The sequence below is a fragment of the Capricornis sumatraensis genome, chromosome 18, assembly GCF_032405125.1.
Source record: "Capricornis sumatraensis isolate serow.1 chromosome 18, serow.2, whole genome shotgun sequence".
Lineage (NCBI taxonomy): Eukaryota > Metazoa > Chordata > Mammalia > Artiodactyla > Bovidae > Capricornis > Capricornis sumatraensis.
The window spans coordinates 25,010,934-25,023,819 of NC_091086.1; positions in this window are offsets into that span (position 1 = coordinate 25,010,934).

A 12,886-nucleotide genomic window follows, 5' to 3' on the forward strand; every position below is an offset into this window, starting at 1 on the left:
CAGCCAAGCCAGGACCTGGGAGTCATCACCGGCTCCTCCCTCTGCGTTTCAGTGCCTATTTCCAAGTCCCATTCATTATGTCTCCTGAATAGCAAAGTGATCCTCCTCTCCATACGCCACCCCCAGGGGTCATGTCCTCATCCTCACTGGTTGCTATACCCTAGTTTTGTGTTCTGTCAACTCTCCCCACCACCCCTCTGAAATTTTTTCTGGAGTTCCTATTATTCAAATATGAACACACCATCTCTCTGCTTATTCTTTAACAACTTGGTATCTTTACTTGTTTTTCTTTTGCCTGTAATGCCCCCTCTACCCCAAGTTCTTGCTAACTAGCATTTTCTCTGTCAAGCCTTTTGTTGACTTTATCAGGTGAGTTAGGTGAGTTTCCTTCTCGGGGCTGCTTGTATCACTTTGTGCGTAACTCTGCTGGAGTGTTTACCACAGCGCTGTCGCTGTTGACACATTGGTCTTTTCTTCCAACCTGTGAATGAAGGGCGAGCTCCTCATCCTGTTCAGTTATGTCGCCTGTATCTGTCACTCAGAAGGGCTTAAAACGTTGATTTCAGATAAGTCACACTTTCTTCATTTACTCATTGGGATTGCCTGGGGAAGTTTTTTAAAAGACTGAGTCTTGGACCCCGCCCCCAAACCATTTCAAACTGAATTTTTTGAGGGCAAACCCAGGCACCTGTATTTTTTAAAAAACTTCCCTATTGTTTCTAACATTGTTACTTGTTGAAAACCCCTGTGTTAAATTATTTTTCAGGAAATGCTAGTTAAAACTGTATCCTGAGCACATGATGCTTGTGGTCTTTTGCGAGTTTTTAAAGAGGACACTGTATTGATTACCTAGGGTTGAGTAACAAATTACTCCAATATTAAGTAGCTTTCAGTGACCAAAACGTCGTATCTCACAGCTTCTTTTGGTCAGAAATAGCAGCGTTCAGGGTTTCTCAGTCAAGGGATTGCGTTCCTGGTGTCAGCTGGGGCTGCTGCCATCTCAAGCCTAAACTGTGAAAGAGAGCTTCCGTCCACATCCACGAGTGTGCTTTTGTTGGGGTTCGGCCCCTCACTGTCTGGTGGCCAGAAGCGTTCCTCTGTTCCCCTGCCTCTCCACAGAGCTCTCAGAGCTTGGGAATCTGTTCCCTTTTAAGAGTGCAAGCGGGAGAGCCAGGAGAGGGCGAGCTAGATAGAAGCCAGAATCTTCCTGTACACTGATCCTGCTGGAACTGACATCCTATACTGTTGCTATACTCTGTTAATCAGAAGTATGTGTTAGGTCTACCCCAAACTCAACAGGAGAGAATAACAAGGGCATGGATGCCAGGAAGTGGGTATCATTGGGAGCCATCTCAGAAGCTGCCTACCACAGACATTTAATGATACCTGGCTTAAAAATTAACCTACCTTAAAGGAATCCCAGCCTGACGGTCTTAACGTCAGGAGTATGTGCACTGTTGGTTTTCTCATAAAACTGATCCAACCCGCTTTGACAGATGAACTAAAAGGAAACTGACTTGTGTACTTTCTAATAATAAATTTATATTTTTTGTTTTATTATCTAACTATAGATGCATTAATTTAAGGCCATTTATATAAGACAATGGGGCTTCCTAGGTGATACAATAGTAAATAATCCACCTGCCAATGCAGGAGCTGTAGGAGACGCAGGTGGGACTGTAAAGAGTCAGACATGACTAGGTACGTATACACACGCACACACAGAGCAATACCAAGGCAGGTCAGTTTGTGTGACTCCAGACTTCACATGGTTTTACGAAATACATCAATGTGCTTTTCAAAGACAGTGCTCCTCTTTCTTATCCCGAACATCTTCTCAGTCATACAAATTCACTGAAGACAGGCCACTTTAAGAATTTAACATAAATTTTGATTTTAGTGAAGGGCTGCTGCTGCTGCTAAGTCGTTTCAGTTGTGTCCAACTCTGTGCGACCCCAGAGACGGCAGCCCACCAGGCTCCCCTGTCCCTGATATTCACCAGGCAAGAACACATTCCTTCTCCAATGCATGAAAGTGAAAAGTGAAAGTGAAGTCACTCAGTCGTGTCCAACTCTTAGTGACCCCATGGACCGCAGCCTACCAGGCTCCGTCATCCATGAGATTTTCCAGGCAAGAGTACTGGAGTGGGGTGCCATTGCCTTCTCCTAGTGAAGGGCAGGCAACAGTAAATTTAAAGATAAAATACTGAGCAAAATTGGCAAGTTAATGTACAGACTTTACCCTGATCAGAATATTAAATTTTAATTTTACTTCACACTTTGGAAGGAAAAGGCAATATATTGGACAATATTGAATACTGATCTTAATAACCAAAATTTAAGCCTTCCTCATAGATCTTAACAATACTAAAGATTTAGCTTCTATTTCTGTTGGGACTACTCACCATTAATGCTAAGATGGCAAGCTGAAATTGCTTAACAATATTTAGCGAAACTATACAAATAAAGCAAAAAGAAATCTGTGTTAAGGCACAAATGACTTAGCATTCTTGAACCTGATGTTGACAGCATGCTTGCATGAAATCCTAAACTCTTAATTTATATTCTAACTTCAAAATGCCACCTCCCAAAAATCAATGGGTTTTTGGTGCAGAGAGAAAGTGCTGGCCTTCCAGATTGAGTACTGCCCTTGACAGCACCTTTTCCTCGAATTGTTTCCTAAATATCTGTTCAAAAATACTAGTAGCTCATAAACTTGATGTAATTTTTAAAAGAATATGATCATAATGCAAGGTTATAAAAGATGTAACTGAGAAATTGTGCTTTAAGTACTTTATACATGGGCAGAAATAACTTATGAACAATCTATGTAGTTTGCTTTCAGAAAAATAAAACAGCACCATTGAGGGGAAATCCACTCTTTGCTTTAGCTGAGGTGGCAATTCTTCATATGATTATACTAAGACATGGGTGATAAAGCCACGATCAGCTACTATTACCCAACATAAACAATTCTGTTTCAACCACTGTGAATTATAGCAGACATAAGGATTAAAGCTAGTGACCTGGACTGTTGAAGCCCTTTAACTACTCATGCCCTGAGCCATTCAGTATTTGTGGCCTAGACATGCTTATTTGGGGCTTAAGTTTGAATTTATTAACCTTACTTAAAAGATGGTTTTTCCAGTTGCCAAGCTGAAAGGCTGGTTGAAAACAGACAGGTTATCTAAAAATCTGATAAGTTTTTTTTTCTTTTTTCTTTTTCACAGTAGTATGAGTTAGCAATTTCAAAACTACCTTTCATGTATTCTAGCCTTGAGCTACAGGATACACTGAGGAGAACAGAAGCCAGGCTTCTTTCTGAAGGAGTTACAAATATGAAAAAGGGAAAAACTAAAAAGTAATGATAGACTGCAATTGAAGGTATCTGTATAAACTGGTATAGAGATAAATACAGACGTTTGTATGTGTATCTGTCTGCTGAGAGGAACTGTAAGCAATGACACAAGAGGAGAAATGAGCAAACCTACAACTCAGATCATGGTTCTTGGATACCATTCGCCATGAAAACAAAGCAGAGATCCTTGAAGAAATGGTTGATTCAAGAGCTGCGGCAGGGAAAGTACAAGTTGAGCTGGGAGCATCTGGTTACACCAAAAAGTAAGAAAGGGCTCAAAGAATGAGGAAGACATGACCCATCTGGGGCTCCTGACTCACAAAGGACTGGCACTCCCATTGATCAAATCTAGGACAATGAGAACATCGAAATAAATAATGATGCCAATGGATTTTAATCTGTTAACTAAGAATTCATGAATCCATCTGTTATAAATAAATGAGTGACTGAGAAGGGACGCACTGTTTATTAGAATGTCAACAAATACAGATGGAATGGTGGAAGTTAGCAAATCCAGTCACTCAGTTGAAAAGGGACTGAGGGAATGGATAGGTTTACTGTCCAGTGGTCACATAATCAGTCTCTACAGGGCTCAGTGATAGGCCAAGAGCTGTTTCTCAATGGGCATGCAATTATCTGCTGCAGATGGCATGACTGTGCTTCAGAATCCCAAGGGTCTGTGTCATGATTCTTCCAGTAGACTTGCCATCAATTCCGCACTGCATCTTTTCCCATCATGGATACCACCAGGATCTGCTGGATCATATGGTCCAAATGTTAGTCAGGGCTGCTTACACTGAAGCCTGGAACTGTCACAGAGCCCTTTTCTGTCTTCAGCCCTATTCAAAGCTGGCCCCCTTCCTTGTCACCTGGCACATGAGCCAGAGCGTTATTCCCAGTTGTAGAATGTGTTGATCCCAGAAGCAAAAGAAGCCTAGAAAGTTCCTACTTCCTTCTTTGTGGTAAAGGCTGCAAGACGCAGCAATTTGGCTTTCATTTTGGAGGGGATGTCCTGGCCCTCCTCTGACCACTGGACCTCTAAACACTTTACTGAAGTGTCTGGTTCCTGAAGCTTCATGTTTATCTCCCCTGTTCTGGAGTGCCTGTATCTTACCATGGTCTTTGGCATGCCAGCCACCTTTTGCTTATCTGTCTAATCAGCATGATGTTGTCAATAAAAATGGACCAATGTAGTGTTCTGAAGGATATTTAAGTGGTTCATTTTCTTCATATTATGACTGAGATTGGGAGAGTTAATATAGCCCCAAGGCAAAACTCAAGTCACTGTTCTTCGTGAAAGTGAATTGTTTCTGATCCTCTTTTCCAATTAGAATGCCAAAAAAAAAAAAAAAGGTATTGCCAAATCAGTGATGTACCACGTATCTGAGCCCTTATTAAATCTGTTCTAACAGTGAGTTCCACCATAGAACGGCTGCTGTGATGAAGGCCATTACTGGTTAAGTCTGCAGTAAAAGTAATTCTCCAGGATCCATCCAGTTTATTCAGGGACCAGACTGGCAAATCAAAGACATAGGATTGGGATTAGCACTCGTGTATCCATTAGGTTTTAAGGGATTAGTGGTGACACTAATCTTCATTCCCCTAGATACAACACAGTGCCTGATTTACCCTTGGCAGGAGCGACGGGAAGTTTCAGAGGGTTCCACTTGGCAAGCAACACTACAGTAACTCCCACCTCCACAGCCCAGGAACCCAGTGCAGCAGTTACTCCAACTGCCACAAATAACAATTTCATTTATGCACTGGGGACTAGGAAGTGACTCTTCAGTGGGTCCATGGATCCAGTGGGCCCACCGGGAAACTACTTGAGCTGGAAACCTGGTCTGGCAGACCCCCATTCTAACAGGAAGGCTGTGATGCTGCTTTAGATCTCTGAATACAAACATCAGTGCTGTTCCTGTGATCAACATTCTTCAAAATACCTGACTATTCTTTCCCTAAGGTACAGTCACTCAGATAGATAGCCACAGAGTCCTTTGAGGGAAACTGTCATGTATTTGTGTAGTTGCCATGGGTTTGGTAGGATTCTTCCTCCTAGGAATCCATCCATATGTTCAGTTCTGGATCTGAAAATTGTCTTAGGCCTGGGAACTAGTCAAGGGATCATGACTTTTTTATAACAGTGACTACCCTCAGCCTCCAGCTCTTTTTTTTAAAAATGGTAATAGATGTTAATAAGCACCATTGTGGACAGCCCATCTATTTTCCCCCTAGGGAGGCTATTCTCTATTAGCTGTCTCCACAACTCCTCTTGAGTCAAGCTCCTTTGGCTGCAGTGACCTTGCCAGTCATTATGGTAATTGTGGCCTTCTAGCTTCTGGCAGTTAAGCAACACCACCTGGCCTCTATTTCTACAGGGCTCTGTCACACCCATGGATGTTAACGAGCCAGTTCTGTGGCTGCTTCTCTTACCTCCATCTCTGGCCTGCAAACTTAGTCATGTTGGTCTTTCTCTCAGCACTGTTTTCCTGATGGCCTTGGGTGAATGGTGTATCCTCTGGGGACATTCACAGAGCACAGTCCTCTGACGGATCTTCTGTTCCGGTATGCCCACTTCGCTCAGCCTCTTTATTCCTTCCTCTACAGTCTGCCAGTACCATTCAGACATTTCTCACTTTGCTAAGAATGGGCTTTTCCCCTCGGTTTCTTAAATCCATCCCCTTAGCAAGATTTCCCTGAATATCAGGGTCTGACTTAGTTTGTGCTGCTATAACAGAAGACCATACTCTAAGTGATTTAAACAACAAACTTTTATTTCTCACGGTTCTGAAGGCTGGGAAGTCCAAGACTGAGGTGCTTGCAGATTTGGTGTCTGGGGAGAGCCCACTTCCTGGTTCACAAACAGCTGTCTCTTTGCTGTGTCTTCACACGGTGGAAAGGACAGGCGAGCTGTCTGGGGCCTCTAACCTCAAAGTCATACAGGGGATTAGGTTTAAAGAGATGAATTTTGGGGAGACACATTCAGTCTATGGCAGAGTTCTTCTTGGGGTGTTAAATCCTCTATACCCCAGAAAGTGCCCCTCAGTCAATTAATTTGTATATATCTAATCTCACATTCTCGCCCCATTGAAAAAAAAAAAGAAACACCTTTAAAATCCAATCCCAGGAGTCCCGTCCTGGTTCCTGCCAGTAATGCCAGTTAAACCATGCAAATTTTTAGGAAAACAGTCTCTAGCCTCCCTTATCAGGCCCAGCACATCCCAGCTGGGTTATGCTGGGATTTACCAGTGACTGGATTTGTTACTGGTTAATTATTGGCTTGACACTGGGGAAAGGAGGAGGAGGGCAGGCTCAGGGAGGAGGGCTACTCTGCCTGTGGGTAGGAGGCTTCTGCAGCATCTTCAGCACAGCAAACGTGAGTCTGCTAGAGAAAGGCTGCTGCCTCTGCAAGCCCTGATGGTCCAGAAGGAATAGCAGTCACAGGGACATCCATCCATATGACCCCATCTGTGTTTAGGGTCCTAGGTTTCCCCACCTTCATATCAACAGAACGGCCTTGGTGAAACTTTCAATGCTCAAATGTCTCTGGAGCCTTGTGACACTAAGAATTAGTAGGCACTTCAGCTTACAGTTCAACCAACTCTTGTCTTTCAACTCCAGGTGATAAAGGCCTCTCTATAAGCTATCACAGAGGCTCGACAGCTCTCATGCTTAGCTGTTAACTGCTTGTTAACAGCTCTGTGTCTCATTTTCCTTCAGCAGTGCTCCAATACAATTTAGCAGTCATCAGCCAACTCCGTTGTCTTTGTAGGTATCATTCCTCCCCTATTTTTCAAATATCTGCATAATCACACCTACCGTAATTTTCCTCAAGTCTCTACTAGTGAAACCTTAACAGTTAATCTGCAACTTTATGCCAGGGGTGATGAGTGCCCCACCTGCCCACCAGGGTGACATCTTCTGGCCAGGTATTGAATGAGCCTGCTCTGAATCCCAATTTTATCCACCCCAGAAGCCAAGATGGGATTAAATGTGTAAGATGTCTATTACAGGAAATATCTGTGCGAGAAAATGCGGAAGGAGCTGGGCAAGACTGGGTAAACTGTCACGCCATGATACAAGTGAAAGAGAGGGGAGGAAGTGTCCTAGACTGTAGTGTAGCTTAAGGAAGCCTTTGCAAGACAATGGAGGAGTCCTTGACCCCTCACTGGCCATCAGAGGAGTCTTCTGTCTCCCAGAAACAGGCCTCAGTATCTCTACCACATTCAGTCACTGAGCTATGAAAGAAGCCATTTCTGAGCACGAAAGTAGTGATGGATTTCTCAGCACAGCAGCTGGGGCCCTTGGACAACTAAGCTCCTTGTAGTGGGAGTCTGTGGGGTGCATTCTCACAGCTGTCTCTGCAACCCAGCAAAAGGTAGAGCTGGGATCCAAACCAGGTAGTTTGGTTCCAGTCTATATCGTCCACCACTGCAGTAAGAAGGAGTTTTTTGGAGCTGCAGAGGTCTGAAATAAATGCTCCTCTATCATGTTGAAAATTTATGCAGCAGGTTGGATCAGACTGGAAAAATCATTTTCCTCCTCTAAGGAGACTGTACTTCATTCCACAGATAGTAAACTGGGGAGAGGGGCACATCACAGATTAGTGTGTATGAATATATTCCATATGCATTGGTACACACATGAATAATTTATAGGCCCATATGTAGCTGTAGTTTCTTGCAGTATAAAAGGGTTTAACAGACTTGAAAACAACTGCAACAAACAGTGATTTCTAGATTGCATATATGGTAAGAAGATTGGAAAGTGCTGACAAAGCACTCATACATTTTAGGATCCAAAAACTTGGAAAAAAAAAAAAGAGACTCAGACAAATTCATTTCCACTATTTATAATCATTATCACTCTTTATAAAATCTTACTATGGTACAAGGAAACAAAGATTTGTTTAATTTTTATTATTTTATTACTAGTATTGAGAATTACTTTCTACTATTTTTATGCAGAGGCACTTTTTTCAACCCATGCTGTTTGTCAAATAGCTATACAGAGGCTAAATGAAGAACTTAACCACTATTCCCTGGGAATCTGTGTAAGCTCTCAAGAATCAACTTACAAATGAACTCTATAGAATTCAACCTTGTATAAAAAGGTTACATGTTTCTTAACTAGTTAGTATTGCAAAAAAACAGGTATTATTACTTCCACATTATGGACATGGAAACTAGGCACAGAAATATTAAATGATCTCTTTGGTCCACACAACATGATCAATTATGTACCTAGAAGGAGATTAAGTCAGATTCTTCTCCATCTATATTCATTAATAATATAGTCTACAATTGCAGTAAAGCCTACAATAGAATATTGAAACCTAGAGATGAAAAGAATCTCAAGAGGACATTGGTCCAACTTCCTTATTACAGAGCACAGAAAATCAGCTGATCAAGGTCAATTCTAAAAATTAAGAACTCTAAATTCAAAGCCTCCAGAAACTCATCACATGCACCTCAATTATTTATTACACTTCAAGAGGACATATATGAATCACAAGGGAGTTTTTGGATTTCAGACTGTTTCAATTCCTGATTTAAAGCCTAAAAATGGAAGCCGTGAACTCAGCAAAAGCAATTTATGAATTTGGGACTAGGATATGTCTCTAAGTGATGGTTTAGGGAACTATATTTATAGCCTGGCACCAGTAAATTTTTGTTCACTTTTAAAACTAGATTCCAAATATACACATTATACTCTGAGGGCTATTAAAGGCACAAGCTAGCTTTTAGAACTAGACTTTGGGATGCAATTCTAAACAATGATTTCCTATGTCCCCTAGTTCTGAATGATATGATTATAGCACGATTTTAAAATAAACATAAAAATTGGAAGCAGTGGAAGAGTTTTACTACCAAATAACTACTGTTACATATCAAACATCTAAGTGATGTTCTAGGTTTCAAACACTTGATCTAAAGGCATATTATACTTGTGCCTTATTTCACCAGGTATCTTACTCCATGAACACACACAATAATGACAGGTACAGAATATCTGTTCTAAGAAAAATACATTCAAAAAGAATTGCAAGCATGCAAGTCAGGATGGATATTAAACATGAAAATCAAATTTGATTCCTGAGCTTCCTGTCAAACTGAAGAGAGGAAATAGTCTTCGAATGAAAAAGTGGCTTCCAAAACTTTTTTTAAGAATCACATTCTAAAATATCTTAAATGGGACTTTATATACAAAGGGCCCTGTATGACACAGAGGCCAACATACCTGACAATATCATACAGCAAATACGGTTATATTTGATATGGTTACTTCGAGTAGTTTGCTTAGGTGAAGGTGGAATGTATACAATTAAGTTGTTACTCAGTGAAGGTGATGCTGCTAGGGGCTGCTTTTGCAATACATGTTGTCTTTACACTGAAGGACTCTTATACATGGGTTAGTTTTCTCAGCTGGACAACAACTTCTATTTAATGGCTAGAAGACCCTAGCACAGAAACTAAAGGTGACCTGATATGGCTAATATTATTACATCATTTAGGGATAAGCCAAATATCTGAACTTCTAGATTCAGCAGGAAAGCTTAGTGTCTCCCACAACTTTAATAGGACTGCAACTCAAGGCTTCAGAAGAATTTAATGGAAATTTTACCTTTACAAAAAGGTGCCCTCTAATAACAGGGAATGAGTTTGCCGCATGTACATGTAGAATACATTCTGGAGATACAGAACTGTAAACAGTTGCAGCGTTAAAAAGGCAGAACGCCCAATGTCCAATCACGTGAGAAAACTTCTATAAACTACCCAAAATATCAATACGTATCACTCAAACACACTGAAAAGTTTTTTAAATGTGCAGATAAGGCCATAGGCAGCAAGGAGTAATCAATGAGATAAGCATCTGCTATCTTTCTCTTGCAATCTTCATTGGGAATCATAAAGCTGGGAAATATCTAGAGAGGGCATCTAGCCTGCATAATACATACTCTTACCTCATTTTCAAAGATCTCTATTTAGATCTCTAGTCTAGCTTGTTGTTATCTTCAATCTTAGCACATACAGTCTAGGACTAATTCCTTTTATCTTATCAATGAAGATGATGAATCACTAGGTTCCTTGAACATACTTTTTACATACTTGGAAATCCTTCAGCAACTAGTCTTCTTTCATTAACAAGATAACCACAATTATTTTTATCTTTCCGAAACACCTTATTTACTAATCTTTTCTGCGGCCTATTCTAACTGGGGCATCTAACAGTTTGATACTTTAACATCAGCTTCATAGATTCCCAGGATTTAGATTGTTTCATGATTCATTCAAACACTAACAGCTTTATTTGTAAGTGGTACTGTTGTATCTTGGAATCAATTATTCAAAACAATATTTTAGGTAATGTGGTAACTGATCTTATCTAGCTTATATTATACCAGGGAAAAGATAAACAATAAACCAATAAACAAATGTCAGACTGAAGTGTTATGAGAAAAATAAAATAGGGGTAGAGAGGGCTTCTGTGAGGTACCATCTGATTTGAAATCTCTAGGAAGCAGCCCTGCAAGGACAATGTTCCAAGAAATTTTTGGCTAAGGTAAGTTTAGCTAGTTATTCTTATACACACACACACCACACAAACGCGTGCGCGCGCACATCCTTCTAAAATATATGACCTTTCACTGTTCCCTACTGAATCTTCTTGTTCTTATTTTGAAGACAAATTCTACCTTTTAAAAGCTTTTCATTACCTTCTTAACTGGTATATCCCATTACATTTAAGACACGTCTTCTAATTTAAACAAGTATTTAATAATAATATCAGCCACTTATTTAGTTTATGATGTGCTTTTGTCAAATTACATCTAACAAAAATGGGTGAAAACTAACAATATTTGAAGGAAAAAAAAAAAGTCTTTGTGTTACTGAAATTTCCAAAAAATAATACTTTGGTGATGCTTTCATTGTAGGGAAAATAAGCAAGGAAGTGTTAGTCACTCAGTTGTGTCTTTGCGACCCCATGGACTGCAGCTGGACAGGCTCGTCTGTCCTTGGTATAGGCTGAAAGCAAATTGGCAGAGTATGACCCATTCAGAAGATGAGGCAGAAGGGAGGATGGAAGATGGAGTGAATCACTGATGGGTTGGTCTAATAGCAGTGAAAGTGCCCAAGAGAGAAGTAGAGATTAACAGAAAGGTCACGGATGTATGTGGGATGAAGAAGCAAATCAACTGGCAAGGCTGGAGAAAACCTACACCACACTAGCTCTTTGAGACATGCTGCCACCACCTGGGCAATGGGCAATTTGGAGTATGGCAAGATTTTCTTGTGATTATTAGTTAAATCAACAATTATAGAATAAAAAATTTACTTTCATTTTATGAGATCAGCATTTTGTCTAATCTCTGGAATTAAACAAGAGCAGGGCTTTTTTGGGCCAGATCTGTTTAGAATTCTGCTCTACTTTTTAAGTCTCTGGTCCCATATCTGTAAAACAGGTATAATACCATCCTGCAGAGTTTAGTCTCAGCAATAGTGATGAGACGCGAAGCAGCTAGCCTAGTACCTGGAACACAGCAGTCAACAAATAGCCTTTAAACATTACAATTCTGCAGTATAATCTCCCAAATATCACTAAAACCTATGACCTTTCTAGTTACATAAATGTGCCTAACAAGAAAATCTATCTGCATTGTGTCTTAATGGTAGGAAAAACTCATAAACTTAGGGAAGAAACCAGTTTTACCAAAGCCAAAACACAAATTATTAAGCAGGTAAGAAAACTCTTAAAATCTTTAATTAAGTCTAGATTATTATAATAGAATCTTATGGAGGTTTTAGTCATTCACAATTTTGACATGAGTCAGGGTGAAATGTACCACCTAAGAGAGAAAGACTTAAACAGAACTAATGAAAGACGAGTTCTTACTTAATAATTATTAAGAGTAAAAAACTTAAAAATTTGGAAGGCTCCATTTTCAAACTATAATTGTAACAGAGTAACTGGTATGGATATGATGTGATATGCTACAAAGTAATTATTTTTATTCAAAGACAATCCTCATTAATTAAAGTGTAAGCTTTAGTTATTTCAGTTAAAGCTACATGAATGGCTAAGATTTTATTTCTTAAATAAAAATACAAGCAGACTTTATTTCCGTTATTCTAAGTAAATTCTGAAAGACATCTGAGAGAACACTCAATTAAGAATGTTTTAAATAAAGAACAAGCCCTTATGAAAATTGGCCATGATGTTTCCCTTAAATTCCTTATTCTGCTGCTGCTTATGAAGCTGAAGTAAGAAAAATGGCCAAATCAAGTTTAATCAATAGAATTTTCAAGCTGAAAGAACCCCAGAGATAACCTAACATACAAAAGAGGAAACTTTTTCAGAGTATCAAATCATCAGAGACAAGGCCTGTGAATCACAACTCACAAGCTAAAACTCCTGACTCTAGAAAGTAGCCTGCACCGTCTGAACCAATCTTGACACCACCTTTCATTAAGGCAAGTCAGGTAGCAGCAGGGAGCTTAGCTGTGGCAACTTCTACGCTATTTCAGGG